Consider the following 15,831-nt stretch of genomic DNA (forward strand, 5'->3'; position numbering starts at 1 on the left):
TGCAATGTACTACCTGCTCATGATGATCCGCTTCCCCTTGCCAATAACTTCAACCATTACTTTTCCAACGTTGGTACGCTTGTCCAAGAAGAGCTCAATTCTGCAAAACCACTACTGGATCACATCAAATTGCCTTCGAACAGTTTCAAACTTACTAGTGTTACAGAAGAACAAGTCACCTCTGTTTTGTCTTCACTGCCATCTAACAAGTCCTCGTCAGAGAACGACTTTGACTCTCACTTAATCAAACTGTCCATACCAGCCATTGTTCCTTCACTGACGTATGTATTCAATATGTCTATATCTCAGGGAATAGTGCAAACTGATAGGAGAAAGCTACAATTATTCCCATTTTAAAAAAAGGGAAACAAGATAAGCAAGATGTTACAAATTACCGTCCGATCTCGCTACTCCCAACCCTGTCAAAAGTTCTTGAACGTTTAGTCTGCAACCAGCTCAACTTATTTTTAGAATCAAATAATATTCTCTTTCCAACATTTTCCGGTTTTCGTCCCAAACACTCTACAGCTACTTTACTACAGCGTTTAACCGATGACATCCTTGATAACATGTACAATAAGAAAATTTCCTCTCTTCTCATGTTAGACCTTTCCAAAGCATTTGATTCAGTTAACCATAACATTATGCTCAGTAAATTGAAACGCTACAATTTTCACCCGTCTACAATTCAATGGTTTAGTAGCTACCTAACAGGCCGTACTCAGTGTGTTAAAATTGGTAACATTTCATCCAAGTTTATTCAAGTCAAAACGGGTGTACCTCAAGGTAGTGTCTGTGGACCAATTTTATTCTCACTTTACATTAACGATCTCCCCACATGGCTTCATTCCACAACAACCCATTTATGGTTTTGCTGATGACATAAACATCCTAAAAGCGTCCACAATTTCTGATATTGACAACCTTCACGATGATCTGGAACATGAAATTCATCATTTAACTACTTGGTTCCATTCCAATTCTCTGAAACCCAACATTTCGAAATATCAATACATGCTCTTCGGTACTAGGCAACAACTCAAGAAAATACCAAATCACATAAAAGTTCTTTCCAATCAAAGTACTACAATCAAAGCATCTCCTTCTGCTACCTGTTTAGGTTTAAGACTTGACCAAGAACTCAGCTGGTCCAACCATGTTGCCTACCTCCGTCGAGCATGTGGCTATCGTCTGACGAAATTGGCCCGTGTCAGACGATGTATTCCTGAAAAGGTTCGCAAAAATGTTATCTCAGCTACAGTTTTCTCCCTTTTAGACTACTGTGACACTGTCTTTTCCAACTGTAATATTACTCTCAAAAGCAATCTACAACGCATAATTAATTTTGCAGTTCGCATTCAGTGTGGACTCAAAAAGTCAGACCATGTTACATCTTACAGAAATTCACTCAACTGGCCAACTATCCAGGAAAGACACGACCAACACTTAAAAAATCTAGTTCACAAATGTATCAACAAAAAAGTTCCTGTCCACTTGTCTGACCTTCTCACAAAAATTCAACAATTCACCAGTATAACACCAGAAGTAAATATCATGTTTCTAAAGCCCACAGTCGCTCATTCAAATATCGTTCATCCATCATTGCCAATACTATAATTTAAACTACTTTTTTGTGCCTGTCTATTCTTTTCAGAGCCAATTCTTGGCCGATTTGTATGTCAACTTCCTGCTTGTTTTAATTAATGACACGGTGCTCACTAACTTTTTATGCTTATCTTTTGATGTGTAGTTTTTTAACTTTTAACTACTGGTTTTTTATCGAGTTATTTATTTATTTATTTATTTTTATTCTGTATATGTCCATGTATTTTATTCAATGCATGAAAATCCATTATGGATGCATTGACTTGAAGTAATAAAATTACAAAATTACAAATTACAAGTGATTGTCTTTGCTGCGGTATCCACGTTCATCAGACCAGCTTTGAAAGTGATGGTAGTTGGTGCTGTCCTTTTGAACGTGTATGTATTCGGCTCCGTTACTTCAAAGCTGTCTTCTTTGAAAGCTAGTGCTGACGGTAAAGAAATTTGTAGCATTGTTAGGAAATTTACCATGATGTTCCATTTCTCATCGTAAATTGCTCAAATGAAAAACGTATTGGGAGGGTTGCACAATGGTGCGTACTTCTTTATATTTTGCAAAAGATAGTCCGGTGTTTTCCATCAAAGGATCAATATATGCAGAAGGGAAAAAAGTTTGAGTACGGAAAAATTGACAATTTACGAAACAATGAAGAAAAGCAGACCTTAAAATCAGAAATGATTTGAAGTATTTCAATTTTTGCCCCTCTAACATGAATGGTAGAACATGACTTGTGTATAGAATAATGAATGGTGGAGTACGTGTGATAGATTGTCATAAACGACTAGTACCGAGATGATTAAAAATTAATATATCTTTCGTCCTGAGATGGGTCCAGTGGTGAGCAGTATCCCTCTTTAACTTTTCAAGAATGACCAATCCATTGAAGAGCACGATGACACAAGGTCTTTCACATATTGGGGAAGACTGCAAAATTTACATGGCAGTACTACACTGAACACTTAATGTCTGTACAATGGTCTATTGAATTGTGCTCAATATTGTGATGAAAACATGTGCGAAAGTGTTTTTGAAAACAGAAATACCTACCAGCACAATTAGTAGCAGCTGAAATGCACTGATTTTTCTTCGAAGTGGTGGCCCATGTTACTTCCATGCAGAGGAATTTGAAATCGCCACAATTTGTGCCATCTGTAATCTTTACAGTCGCTTTTATACCAGTAAATAAACCAGTTCCTGCACCATTGCCATTTGCATTGTCAGGAACTTTATCAGGTTCTCCTTCCGTTATGTCAATTGCGGTAGATTTTGTACCGGATAAGTTGTTGTTTTGGGACAGGAACAGCTTCACACTGTCTAGTGTAACTTCACTTGCGCTGTTCGTCAAACCGACCTCACAAGTTATTTCTAAATTAGTATGGCGGTCAAAAGTAACTGTGCTAGTTGGCGACGTTATCTTAAAACTGCTGTCTTTAAAACCGACCGCTAAAACGAGAAAAAAATAATTCAAATGAGCAAATAGAACCACACAAATTTTCATATATATATATATATATATATATATATATATATATATATATATATATATATATATATATATATATTTATATATATACATACATACATTACATACATACATACATACATACATACATACATACATACATACATACATACATACATACATACATACATATTACTGTTTTAAATTCCTACAATATTTAATAACAAAGGACTCCGAGCGGCTTTCATGAATGGAATTTTAATTGGTTTACCGGAGCTATTCTTTAATATGACAATATCGCAGAATCTTGTAAAATGTAGAATTCAATAAGATGTGTGATTTAATACCAGTGTGTCTTTGCGATAGTTTGTTATGCAATAGGTTAAATCCGGAATTCGAATGAACCACGGTAAAATAAAACTACGTGCACGAACGCGCACAGAAATACGTGTATTTCTATACTTGTTTGTATACGTGGGTTGGAGTTGTACCGGGATCACGTGATCTCTTGTGCATTTTGAGTCTACAGAACGCCGTGCGTCGTTTTTATTCCGGAGTAGAACCATTGGCAACATTAGTTTTTAGTTCTCTTACTGCTAGTCTTAGGGCGCCCTCTATAGTAATATCAAGCCATACATGTAGGTACTCACAACCTATCTTGGAAGCTGTCAAAAATTTCGTATTTTTGAGGTTACGTGCTAGCGGTGAGATCCTAATAGCAAATTTAAGCAAAACTACCGATATTTGAATGTTGAAAGGGGAATAGTTGTACAGCCCTTCCAATTATTCAGGCCGTATTTCCACATAATTTGAATTTACTTTTAGTAATAGAGACGTTCTTTCATAGTGTTCACTTCCACACGTATTTGATGACGCGATGCCAAATCGAGTAATTGCAATATTCCTTGCTGTATCAGTAGTATTTGCTTACCAATTTATTCTGTATTTATGGTAAATCAATTTGACCAATCAAACGGTTTTAAATGCCAGGTAATAACTGGACTGGTCTCAAGAAAATTTTCTGAGTACGAAGAAAATGAGTCAAAAATTCAATACCGGTACACCCTTAAAATTAATGCTCTACTGATTTACAAGCAGAAACACAACAAATTTTGAATTAAATAACGAGCATGCTGCAACTCGGGAAAAATAATGTTTTTAAGTTACAATAAAATATCATAATATTGAATTATAATTAAGTAAACACGTTGCTAAATGATGTACACAAAATGAAATTAACTTTATAAACTTTGCATTGCACTTACTTCCGTAAACGGCAGAGACAAAGCTCAGAAAGAGGACTACGACAGCCAGTGACTTCATAGTTAGGGCGCTTAAGTCCTTCTGTGAAGAAAATATAGCGGTTTGTGTCATTAAGTCTTTATAATCTGGGAGAATAAACAAGCGACTTGATTGTGTATTTGACCCTATTGCGATTTCAGTGACCGAACCTTCTATTTGATTTAATTTTATCAGAATTGTTTCGAAATATTACAAGAAGTTAGTGGGCTTTAAGTGATGTTGGACATGTGAATGTAATTGCGAGTTAAGAATTTTTGATCACCACTATCGAGACATAAAGGGACCATCTAAGTCATCTGAACGATACATCCACCATGGCGTTAAACATTACCATTATCTTCAGTAGAACATTTGGCGCGACAGCCTTCGATGAGAGATTGACGTATGTTTACTGTAATTTCCGTGAATCCTTTCTTTCGAACAGTGGCCCTGTCCGTCCATCGCAAAATGCAGAAAAACTTACCTGAATCTGTCGACTTTATGAAGTGTACTATCCCTGACATGTGAAACAGACTACTTGCTGTGTCTATTTAGCCTGTATTAAATAGTTTCTCCTGCACTGGGAGACTTCACGTGTTATACTCTGATTGGATAAAATTATCAGAAGGCGTGCAAAAGAGCAAATGTTTCCCAAATTATGGGCGGTATGTTGTTGACTGTTGTTTAAATGTACCGCCCATGGTAACCTGCAATATTTACACCTGGCATACTCTAACTCACGATATATCAATCCCATTTATCTTGAAGTTATAACGATATTTTCAGTTTCATGTGACGCATGGTGACAGAAAATTAATCTAAGAAATTTCAATTTCATAATTTTGCATTGTAAAATAATTAACGATAATTATGATATGCTTTGTTCTAGCGATCCAGTTGGCTCAAAACAAGCTGGATAATCTAAACTTGTAAACTTTGTCCTTGAATGACAATAATTAAAACACCGGTGTCGAAGCACGTGACTGGCAGTTGCATGGTGAAAAAGAATGCCATTTAGTTTTTGTTAGATGGAAATTTTCTAAGCTTATAAAAACAGTCTGGGTATGTATCTAAATTAAAAGCTGCTGAAAGCTTTATCACTCAGTGTCTTTATCGGTGATTTATGTTTCCCCTTCTAAAGGTCTCTGACTACAGCCAGGTGACTCTACTCAATGGCAATTTAGTAGAAGAACTGGTGTGGCCACAAATATTTACTGACATACTTTGATAAGAATTAGCTATTAAAGGGTCTTTTGACAGTTCGTCTCGTTGAGTTATAGACAGTCTTCCTGTAGACACAACAGAATGGACGTGATAACTTCCGCTCACTCACTATGAATATATCATAATTTAAGCATTTAACTGTTAATGCTTGAATTGCACGTAGCCGTAGTAGTGCCAAGAACTCCTGGGTTTACAACACGTTTCAAGTTATTAAAGATGAAAAGATACTGTAGAGGGCGGTAGACCGGGAAGGGACAAAATGTAGATGGGTGATGAAATAGCAAGAATAAGAAGGTGCAAAAATATAACAACGTTTTACAAGTATGCAATTTAAGTTACTCTTTTATGAGCATTGCCAGTGTTTAATCAAATTTTCATCACAACTATTCAGTAAAAGCTACTTTAAAGTGATGCCCAAATAATCAGCGACAGGTGAAGGAGTACAGAGTTACCGAAGAAGAAGGCGCCTCTGGGATAACATTCGGACTCACAAACTTTTACAATACTTTTATTTGGTTTACCACTTGAAGGGGATCATTTTGAAGCTAAGGAGTTATTAAAGTATTTGATAACTTACTTTTGTAAAAATCGAAATTTTAATATTTTCCCATTCATTTAACACAGGGCTGAAGTCCATTTTGAATTTTAAATATCGGTAAATATTGGGGTAAGTTTCTCTAATACCGAATGCGAACAGTGACCTCTGAATTTTATTCCTGATTTTGAAAGACAATGGTTGAAAGTTTGCTATAAAAAGTTTGAAAAAAGTTTAAGGCTTTGTGTCGGCTATGAAAGTCTCACATGCATGCACTTGACTTACTCGTTCACATTAGTTACCATTCGTCAACATTATCAATGTCCAGAAACTTTAATATCGAGGTGGTAGGCTAACTGTGATTTCTTCATTAAGGAAAATCACACACGAATTTTAATACTGCCAGTCTCTCAAGCCAGGCTACGTTCTTTATATTACAGTGACGAAACTTTCACCAATACGTATTTCCGGGATTCATGGGTATATCATTTTTGTAAACTTTCACACTAAGACCAGCAAGCTATATTGGCAGCGCTGTGATGTCCTGGTGAACTATAGCGCTACAATACTGATCCATATGTGAAATATAAGTACGGCGGTGATTACACTGACTGATAACAATTATTGGCTGGAGTGGAAGAAAAGCATGGCCATTCAAGGCCTTCCGGAAATTTCATAGTTGATCACTCTACTCTCACAGGAAGTTGTATTGTAACAGTAACTGTATGTAGTAATTTTACTCCTTTCAATGCTGATAAGGTAAAGCGTATCCAGACTGTGATGTGATAACATTATATGACTGTGATGTAAATCATGTTTTATTGGTGTTCTATCGATCATTAATTTTCACAACCAAATCTCAATGTTTTCACACTACATTGGCAAACAATAAAAATCCACATCTCACGAAGTTACATAGGCCATGAAATTGTTTTCCTTGCTTGCTCTATGACCCAAAACTCACAAATTAAGTCCATGGTGTTCCTTAGGGGAAAATAGACGCAAGATTTGAGTGAGGGCACAATCTTCCTCAATGACTCAAAACTCCCCTGTGATTGGTGGAGTGTACGGTTGATAGCGTCCATTGAATCTTGAGCATCCAATCGCAGCCTGGAAACAAAGCCAATTATTTTGGTTACCCCAGCATAATAGGGCGTTGCTAAATCACTATGATGCCGGTATTTAAAAGATAGATGAGCACACCACTTGCTCATTCTTGAAGCTTGACTCAACTGGAGCTTGTTTCGTGGTTTCATACTTAACCGAGACGCAACGTAAGTCTACCTGTTTATCGATATTTTTGCAGGAAAAAAAAAATTTGGTTCGAAAACCTGACGGCACGACTGTCTAACCACTAGCCTGTATACAGGTATTTAGTCTGTTTGTAATAGTGTTTACTCGCGCTGGTAAATTTATTGCAAGCATGTTTGTTAAGTAACTCAAATTTCGGTTTCGCGTTAAAGTTGGCGGCTGTTCCTTCTGTACATTTAGCAAAAGGGCCAGGAGTAGGGGCAATACAACTTTGACGTTCAAGCTGACTCCTTCTAAGCAACTGTGGGAAGCTTGGCTTTCAAGTTGCCTCTGTAGAAAAGCATGTGATGTGGTGCACAATGATGTGCTTATCTGAAATTATACCGTATAGGTTTTGCATTCTAACTTCTGCTCTGGGTTTGAACATACAGAGTAACTTCAAACCATGCATCATACTGGCTTATATTTAGCTAGTTCGATGAGCAGTACACAGCTCGATGGGGTAATGGTCAGCCGAGAAGCACTTCTCCCCCTGTCGTTGATCTATGTCTCTGTTTATCTCCATTCTTGTCTCTGTATTTTAATATCTCTCTCCTTCCTTACCTCCATTCCCTGTCTGTCTGTCTGTCTGTCTGTCTGTCTGTCTGTCTGTCTGTCTGTCTGTCTGTCTGTCACCCCTCTCTGCTTCTCTTTTTACATGCAGTAAATATTGTGAAACTCTACGGTACTGTGGAATGTTTTCATTTTCTACAATTTTCCTTTCAATTGCAAATATGCTCGATGAAGTTTACATTAAAATGTGTAGGCATATGATGACAAACATTTCGTTACATTTCGTATCTCTTTTAAAGGGACAGAGTCGGCCATTTCATGAATTTTTTTAGATGCAAGATACCGTGTCTTAAACCGGGGTCGAATATATGCATGGTTACCAATTCATTCAGTATCTTTCAAACATGTCAAACCAATATAAGTAGTATCAAACAAAATTCATGAAAAATGGCCGACTTTGTCCCTTTAATGTATTAGAAAATGTACTGAAATGAAGTGCAGTTGAACTTTAAAGAGATTTCGCTTTTGAAAATGATAATTCGATTTAATTCTTTGTCACCTTCAGCCCCGGGAAGTTATGGCATTAAAGACGATTACGATCCTGATATTTCTGGTGTTGCTCTCGGGCACATTGTCTGAAGCAGGTAAATAATATTTTTTATTTCCGACTTTATAGAGATTCTTTTACAAGGGGTTGGTTATGTTAATATACAAAACAGAATCGTTACTCATGAGCTATGTCAATATAATAGGCAAAAAAACTGACGAAAAGTAACAAAAATTGGCAATCCAATGATATGCATGCATGCATGCATGTATGTATGTATGTATGTATGTATGTATGTATGTATGTATGTATGTATGTATGTATGTATGTATGTATGTATGTATGTATGTATGTATGTATGTATGTATGTATGTATGCATGCAGGTGTATGTATGTATGTATGTATGTATGTATGTATGTATGTATGTATGTATGTATGTATGTATGTATGTATGTATGTATGTATGTATGTATGTATACAGCATGTATGTATGTATGGTTTATTCTTTTATTTTGTATTCCCAAAATGATTAATTGAGACCCTGTTTACTTTACATTTTGGGCTAAATAGGTTGTTATACTTTAAATTACTGTATCAAATGCAAATGATGTCAGAATCACAAAGAGCATGACGGGCAAAAATCATCGAGCGCATAACAAATTAACATAAAAATTTCACTTTTTTTAGCCTTAACCATAGAAGAGAACTCATTCAAGGTCACTGACACAACATGGGTTCTTAGGCTGACAGAGGCCTTAGACGTGAAATTCGACATAACATATGAGAATGATGACACTTCTGGCTCAGCAGATGTGACAGACTTACAGTTGTACCTCACCGACAAGGAGGATCTGAAAACCACGACCAAGGACGTGCAAGTTGCAGATAAATCTACCATAACAGAAATTACTTTTCCCGCCACTGTGGGTCAAGCCTCTGACGAAAACACTCCTGGAAAAAAGGAAGAGACTGGCGCGAAGGCAAGCATAACAATTCCATCAACAGTGGATTGTGAAGCCTACTCTCATCTGTGTGCCGTGTTGATACCTGGTAATGACATCGCCTGTATCCTACTCGATAGCAATAAAGATTGCTCAGGTGGGTTTTGATGACACAATTATCCTAAACAAACGACAGACTATACGACAAAGTCAATAAGAGAAACCGATCGACAAGGTAGTGGGATGTCGTATCAAATTATGCGAGAGCTGTATGTCTATTGGATATCTTAGCGAACTGCTTCTCAGCACTTGAATATAATGATTAGGAAATTGTTATGAAAATATATAATTTCAATGTTTTTGAGTTTAAGTATTTAGTTCCTGTCATTCTTCCGATAATATCATCATCTTATTGATTTCAAAATGTAATGAAAGCAGTCAGCAAAGTCTTTTCATCAGAAATGAATTGAAAACGCTGCCAGACTCTTTATGCCCTATTTACACAGCCAACCCATCACTCTCTGATTTGCGTCCAATATGCAAACAATGTATATTGCTTTTCATAAGAGATTGACATGTTGATGGGATATACGTTTCTAGGGATCAGATGGAGTGACTGATTGTCAGTGATTGGTTTATAATTTTTTTTCAGGAGTAACAATCAAAGACGGTAGCTTCGCCGTCACACCGACAGACTTCACGCTTAAAGTGTCAGAGGCGACAGAGATCACTTTCTCATTGACGTTATCGAACGATGCTGCGATCCCAGCCGATGGCGTTGATGTGACTGACATACAGCTATACCTGTCGGACAACGCGGATTTTGCCGCCACCGAGAAGGAAGTTAAAGTGGCCGACAAGGATTCTATAACAGGTCCAAACTTCAATATCAAAGTAGGAGCCGGAACTAAAGCCACTCCGAAAGAAGAGGACGTCACAGATGCCAAAACGAGCGTTACGATTCCGTCCGCCAACTGTGCAGACTTCAATGTATTTTGCGCTCTTATCAAACCCGGTGACCATGTTGTGTGTTTTAGTCTTACGGACAAGACTGACTGTACAGGTATGTTAACGGTATCTGTATCGATAAGGGGGACTAAACTTTCAATTAAGTGGAAAGCTTTCTCTGATGCTTGTATTGACAGAGTGACAACGATTAATGATTGCGACCAAAAATGGCAAACCGAAAATTTGTCAGAAGAAATGATAAAATAAAGTTAAGAAGGACGATACGTGTACGCCGGGCGATATTTATTTTTTTTAGACGTTTTCAGACTCTGTATGAATTCAAACAGACAGACAGATATATCGACAGCCAATAACGAGGCAAATGCGAATCTTGGCAATGATGTAAAAACTACTCTTGACAAACAAAACCAAATGTATGGGATAATCTCCTGAAAATATATAGTGAAAAAAATGACAAGTGTTTGTATATATGTTTAAATGACGCGTTAACTTTGCAACTCAATAGTAGCGTCGCAGTTGTAAATTCAATAATCTACTAAACAAATAAAGTGACAAGATTCTTTTCTTATCCGTTTGACCGGTTCATCCATCCAACGATTCTTGACCTGCTTTGAGAACTTCAGCATCTGACCCAACAACTGCAGCGCCCGCAACGACATGTAAGTTAATATTTTGCATAATGATGCTAAAAGTAGTAAATTAATTGCCTATTGTATTCATTAAAAATCCCATTCTGTTAATAATAAAATACGATAGTCAGCTAGGGAGAGGTATCAGTAAATGCATTTAAATGTTATCAATATAATATCGTTCAATTACAGCCGCTCCAGACGATGGAGTTCACATGGTTTCAAGCACAGTTCTGCTGTTGGTCTCCATAGTCGGAACTTTGTTCTTCATTGTATAAGACGCTATGGTAAGTTCATGTAAACTCTGTGAATAACTAAAGCAATGTGAACGAAAAATTTAATGTTACCAAGGACACCAATTAAGTTGATATCGTTTCATAAATATAAGAGTGCACAGAGATTTTAGAGAGATTTTAGTGAGAGAGAGAGAGAGGAGAGAGAAGATGAGAGAGAGAGAGAGAGAGAGAGGAGAGAGAGAGAGAGAGAGAGAGAGAGAGAGAGAGAGAGAGAGGAGAGAGAGAGAGAGAGAGGAGAGTGTGTGTGTGTGTGTGTGTGTGTGGTGTGTGTGTGTGGAGGGGTCTTAGAAAGCGCCTCTTGCGGTGATTTACACGTCGTCTTTTGTTTTCACTAACGTGTACCCGCCATATGTACTGATGTTACTTGAATTAAAACTTCAATCGATAATAAGGCGACAATCGTAAGAATCTGAACGCAATAGTTTTACCTATTATATATTAAAAGAAAGTCATTCATCTATTGAAATTAATTCATGTGCCTCAATTTCACATTTTCTATTTGTTTATCTTTTTCAACAGACACCGCTTGCGTAACTGGCAATGGACGATCCAGACAACCTTACTTCTCTACACGCAGACGGGATTCCAGCTAATTAAAAGTTAAAATGTTTATCAAAATAATCTTATATGGACACAAAAATGCAATAATGGTAGACATAATTGAGAAACTATCGACTAATTCCTCCCGGACCTTACTACATTCGATTCAATGGTGTATATAAAACGAAAGACCATTATTTCTGTGACTTTGGTGTGTCTCTCCTTGAACTGAGTGAGCTTTAGCAGATATAGCGTTAATGTCTTCCGATCTTTATCATTGTCAGTCACCCTAAACAGATCTCAGCCCTCTGGATATGGCTCATACCATTGCCTTGACTTGTCAATATGATTTTTAAAATATCGAAGATCGATATATACTGATTTTTCTGATTCTAAATGTGAAATTTGATTCACCGTGTCAGGCAGGGTGAACAACGTTGGTGGTGAAAGCTTTAAAAAGAGCGCCACCACACATCGAATGTGTTTGTTTGAGAACGTGACGTTACAATGGTGAAACGATGTAGGAGTTTTTGGATCTTATTTAACCATTATTATATGATTTATAAATTTCTTCAAAAATTCCGTTAATACTTTTAAAAATCTTTCTTCTCAAGATAGCAAAATAGACTAGTGTGTGCGGCTTACTATTGTATGGACAGGTCAACGTTAACGCAGACACCAGTTTAGACGGCGTGTTACAATGGCAACAAACTGTGAATTTATGACAGTTCTATGGATGACGTCAAACGAAACTTTCTAATGTCTTCCAGTAATGAATGATTCGTTTGTAGAAAGACTCCGAACTCGAGATTCGCTCAAATATACATACAAGCCGGCTCATTTTGACTTTAAAACTGTAAAGAAAGCAACACGCCACTCTTCTGTTGTGTTTGTAAGGAACAAAATGACCTGACTACTTAACGAGCAACCAAATAGTCACCGATATTGTTTCTTGATACTGCTCAACGCCTTCTCTTTTTTATGCTATTTCAGACATTTTAAAAACATGTCCAGTGTATGCCAGAGACTGCACAGTCCTTAGCTTCACGAAGGAAAGTAGAGTGGTTTTACTCCAGTTTCTTTACTTTCGTTGTCGAATTCTCATGAATGTTCTCTGGGCTTGTAAATTTTGACTTGCAACAATAAAGAAGTATCTTTCCGTCTGCAGGTAATACTCAGCTGTCGGTTTTATAGCCATTTCATCGTCGTTTTAATTTTCTTTGAAATGTTGCTTTAGCTTACTATGAAGTTCTACAGAGAGAGAGAGAGAGAGAAAGAGAGAGAGAGAGAGAGAGAGAGAGAGAGAGAGAGAGAGCCAGAGAATCAGAGAGTAAGAAAGTCAGGAGTCAGAGAGAGAATCAGAGGCAGAAAGGCAGACCTTAATGACACACAAAGAGCGCCCCTCTCGATGTTTTCCATTCTGCCTTTGTTTTCAGTCAGGAGTATTTGAATCATGTCAAGTACGTCATGCAAGACCGAAGAGTCCGAGATATTCACAATATTAATATAACAACACTCACTAAAACACAAAGCTGAAGTATTTCATTCGTTCAAATACCGATATATATATCAGATGGCAACAGACAGAAGTATAACAAACATGTATATCGAAATTCTGTCGCTTTTAAGAATGACGTGCAACAAGAGGTAGCCAGAGGTATAGAGGGCGTATCGAAAAGTTTCAATGGTGTCGATTTGGTTTTATAGCAAGACAGTACACAATGGAAGAAGCAAGAATAGATGGAAAGGCAGATGGTATATATAAGAAGGGTAAATTGTGGCAAGGCAAAAAAAATGTAAAAAGGAGATGAAGACAGACGAAGTCAGGGTGACGGGAACAGATATGGACAGAATAAAAGATAGAGAGACAGCTACAGAAACATATCAATGTGCATGCAAGCGAGTTTTGATAGTCTTTTGAGTAAGAAAGATGCGGCCGAAAATATATCGTCCTTGGAAGGGTATCACAATAATAAACTCATCAATACAGTTTTGATAATATTTAATTCACAATTTTATTCCTCCGATTAAATATGTCCAACCGAAATTGACATGCATGTGTATGTCAATGTACATTTTCCTTTAATATAGTCTGTGTAGATTTGTTCAGGTATGTCTAGTACGGGCTGTGATTGCAAGAACACTGCAACAAAGTGGCCGCCTGGCAGCCGTATTAGATTGTATCAGAATACAAAGTGACATGCGTAATCTGAGATACAAAATTTCAAACAAAATAGCCACTCTGTTGCCACATTGATTGTGTCGGGAAATAAATTGGTATGCATATGTAAAAACATAGGTTCATGTCCTTGTTCCATCTTTGACACAATTTGGTTCATAGTTGTCTTACTGAGGCTCATCAGTGGGGACTAATGAACTTGCGAGCGCATAAAATCTCTGTTAGGCCACTTAAAGGGATATAGTCGTCGGAACTGCGCTCAAAGGTCGTATGGGACCCATACGACCCATGGCAACAATGTATCCAAGGCGCAATGGTGATTGATGACAGTTAAAACATGTCTGTCATAATCTATCATCGTTTAATTTAAATGTTGCAGCTATGATGATGAGGTGCATCTTGATATCGTGCACGAAATATATTGTTTGTAAACAAGAAACTCGCACAGGCGCAGTTCCGACGACTATATCACTTTAATGCGCCTATTTAGTGTAGCCATTCATTGACCAAGAGCATTGGAAGTCGGAGGCATATTTGAAAACGCAATTACCTTAAAAATATCAAAATTTGCCTAATTGTGACTGTTTGATTGTTTCGCCATCTTCATGCTTTCCTTTAGATTAAGTTTAAAATGGAAAGTCACGTGGCCATTTAATATTCCTCTGACAGTTAAAGTTGCTTGCAATATCAGTACTTCCATTTTATCGATTTTAAATACACTAAAGTGTGAGTTTTTTCTCTTTGAACATGGGCATCAGTAACTATAACTATTTCACGAAATTGGCAAAGATCGCATTTTAGGGGAAGGCTATAATTATTTCGAAGTTTATCAAATTTAGAAACGGCCACTTGAAGTTTACCTTTACGCTTATGTTTTACATCTAATAAATACCCATTTTCCTCTAAAAGTGGAACTTTTAGATTGATTTTATATCTAAGGTTGTCTTACTTTTCCTCTTTAACTACGACTTTTATGAGTATACTGTGTTCTACGTGCATGCAGAAGTAAATCGTCTGCCACTGGGAAGATTCATTGTGTCTTGATCGCCAGCACTGGTTGTTCGCTAACGGGAAATACACTCTGACCGTGTTAGTGTGTTGTCGGAAGTTCGGGTGTGCCGGCATGTGGACTACCTAGAAAAAACGTCTTTAAAGGGAACCGTCATAAAAGGCGTAGCTGGTGAAAGGTAGGCCCGATAGCCACTTGAGTGAGCGACCGAGATGACCGTACGTTGCAGTGTATCTTCAGACGTGTCTGCGGAAACCCTTTAGATGCTGTCTCGGACACAATTCCTCATATTAGGACAGTCTCTGTAATGTTGACTTTTGAAACACAAAGCAGTGATTTTATATCTAAGGTTGTCTTACTGACTTCCAGCAGATTGAAAGAAACAAACAAACAACTAACAAATTAGGGGAGTTGATGGATTGAGAGCACTCGATGTCACCAACCATTCCCTTTAATTAGGTCAAATAAATCTTACCTACACGACTCATAAAACAAGTCACCCCACATCGTGACTGTGTGACTCTTCGCCTTGGAAAAAGTAGGCTGATTCTGTGTCCAGAATGCTTGCTTTAAACTGATGTAATCGCTGAACGAAATCCTGACTTAATTTTGCAAACTTAAAATACGAAATTATTAGGTTGTTGTTATCCGTTACGCTGAAGTTGACATGTTATCTGCGCTCAATGTGATAAAACTTTATCCCGGGCTAATTCAGAAGTTGGGCATGCGCTCGCAGTATGCACAAGTACTGGGCAGTAGCCTGACCATATCTCAAATGGGGCAGAACCTAGCTTAGCCATTATTTGGAT

General features: G+C 37.4%; 1 protein-coding gene across 1 annotated transcript in view; it reads right to left on the reverse strand.

Annotated features, from left to right (window-relative positions):
* Positions 1-2,034, reverse strand: part of LOC139124215 (uncharacterized) — an 8,397-nt gene extending 6,363 nt beyond the window's left edge. Inside the window, exon 1 of the mRNA XM_070690350.1 lies at positions 1,902-2,034. The gene's annotated coding sequence lies outside the window, so the exon portion shown is untranslated. The remainder of the gene's footprint in view (positions 1-1,901) is intronic.
* Positions 2,035-15,831: the final 13,797 nt, after the last annotated feature.

The sequence above is a fragment of the Ptychodera flava genome (assembly GCF_041260155.1).
Source record: "Ptychodera flava strain L36383 chromosome 23 unlocalized genomic scaffold, AS_Pfla_20210202 Scaffold_23__1_contigs__length_28996876_pilon, whole genome shotgun sequence".
NCBI lineage: Eukaryota > Metazoa > Hemichordata > Enteropneusta > Ptychoderidae > Ptychodera > Ptychodera flava.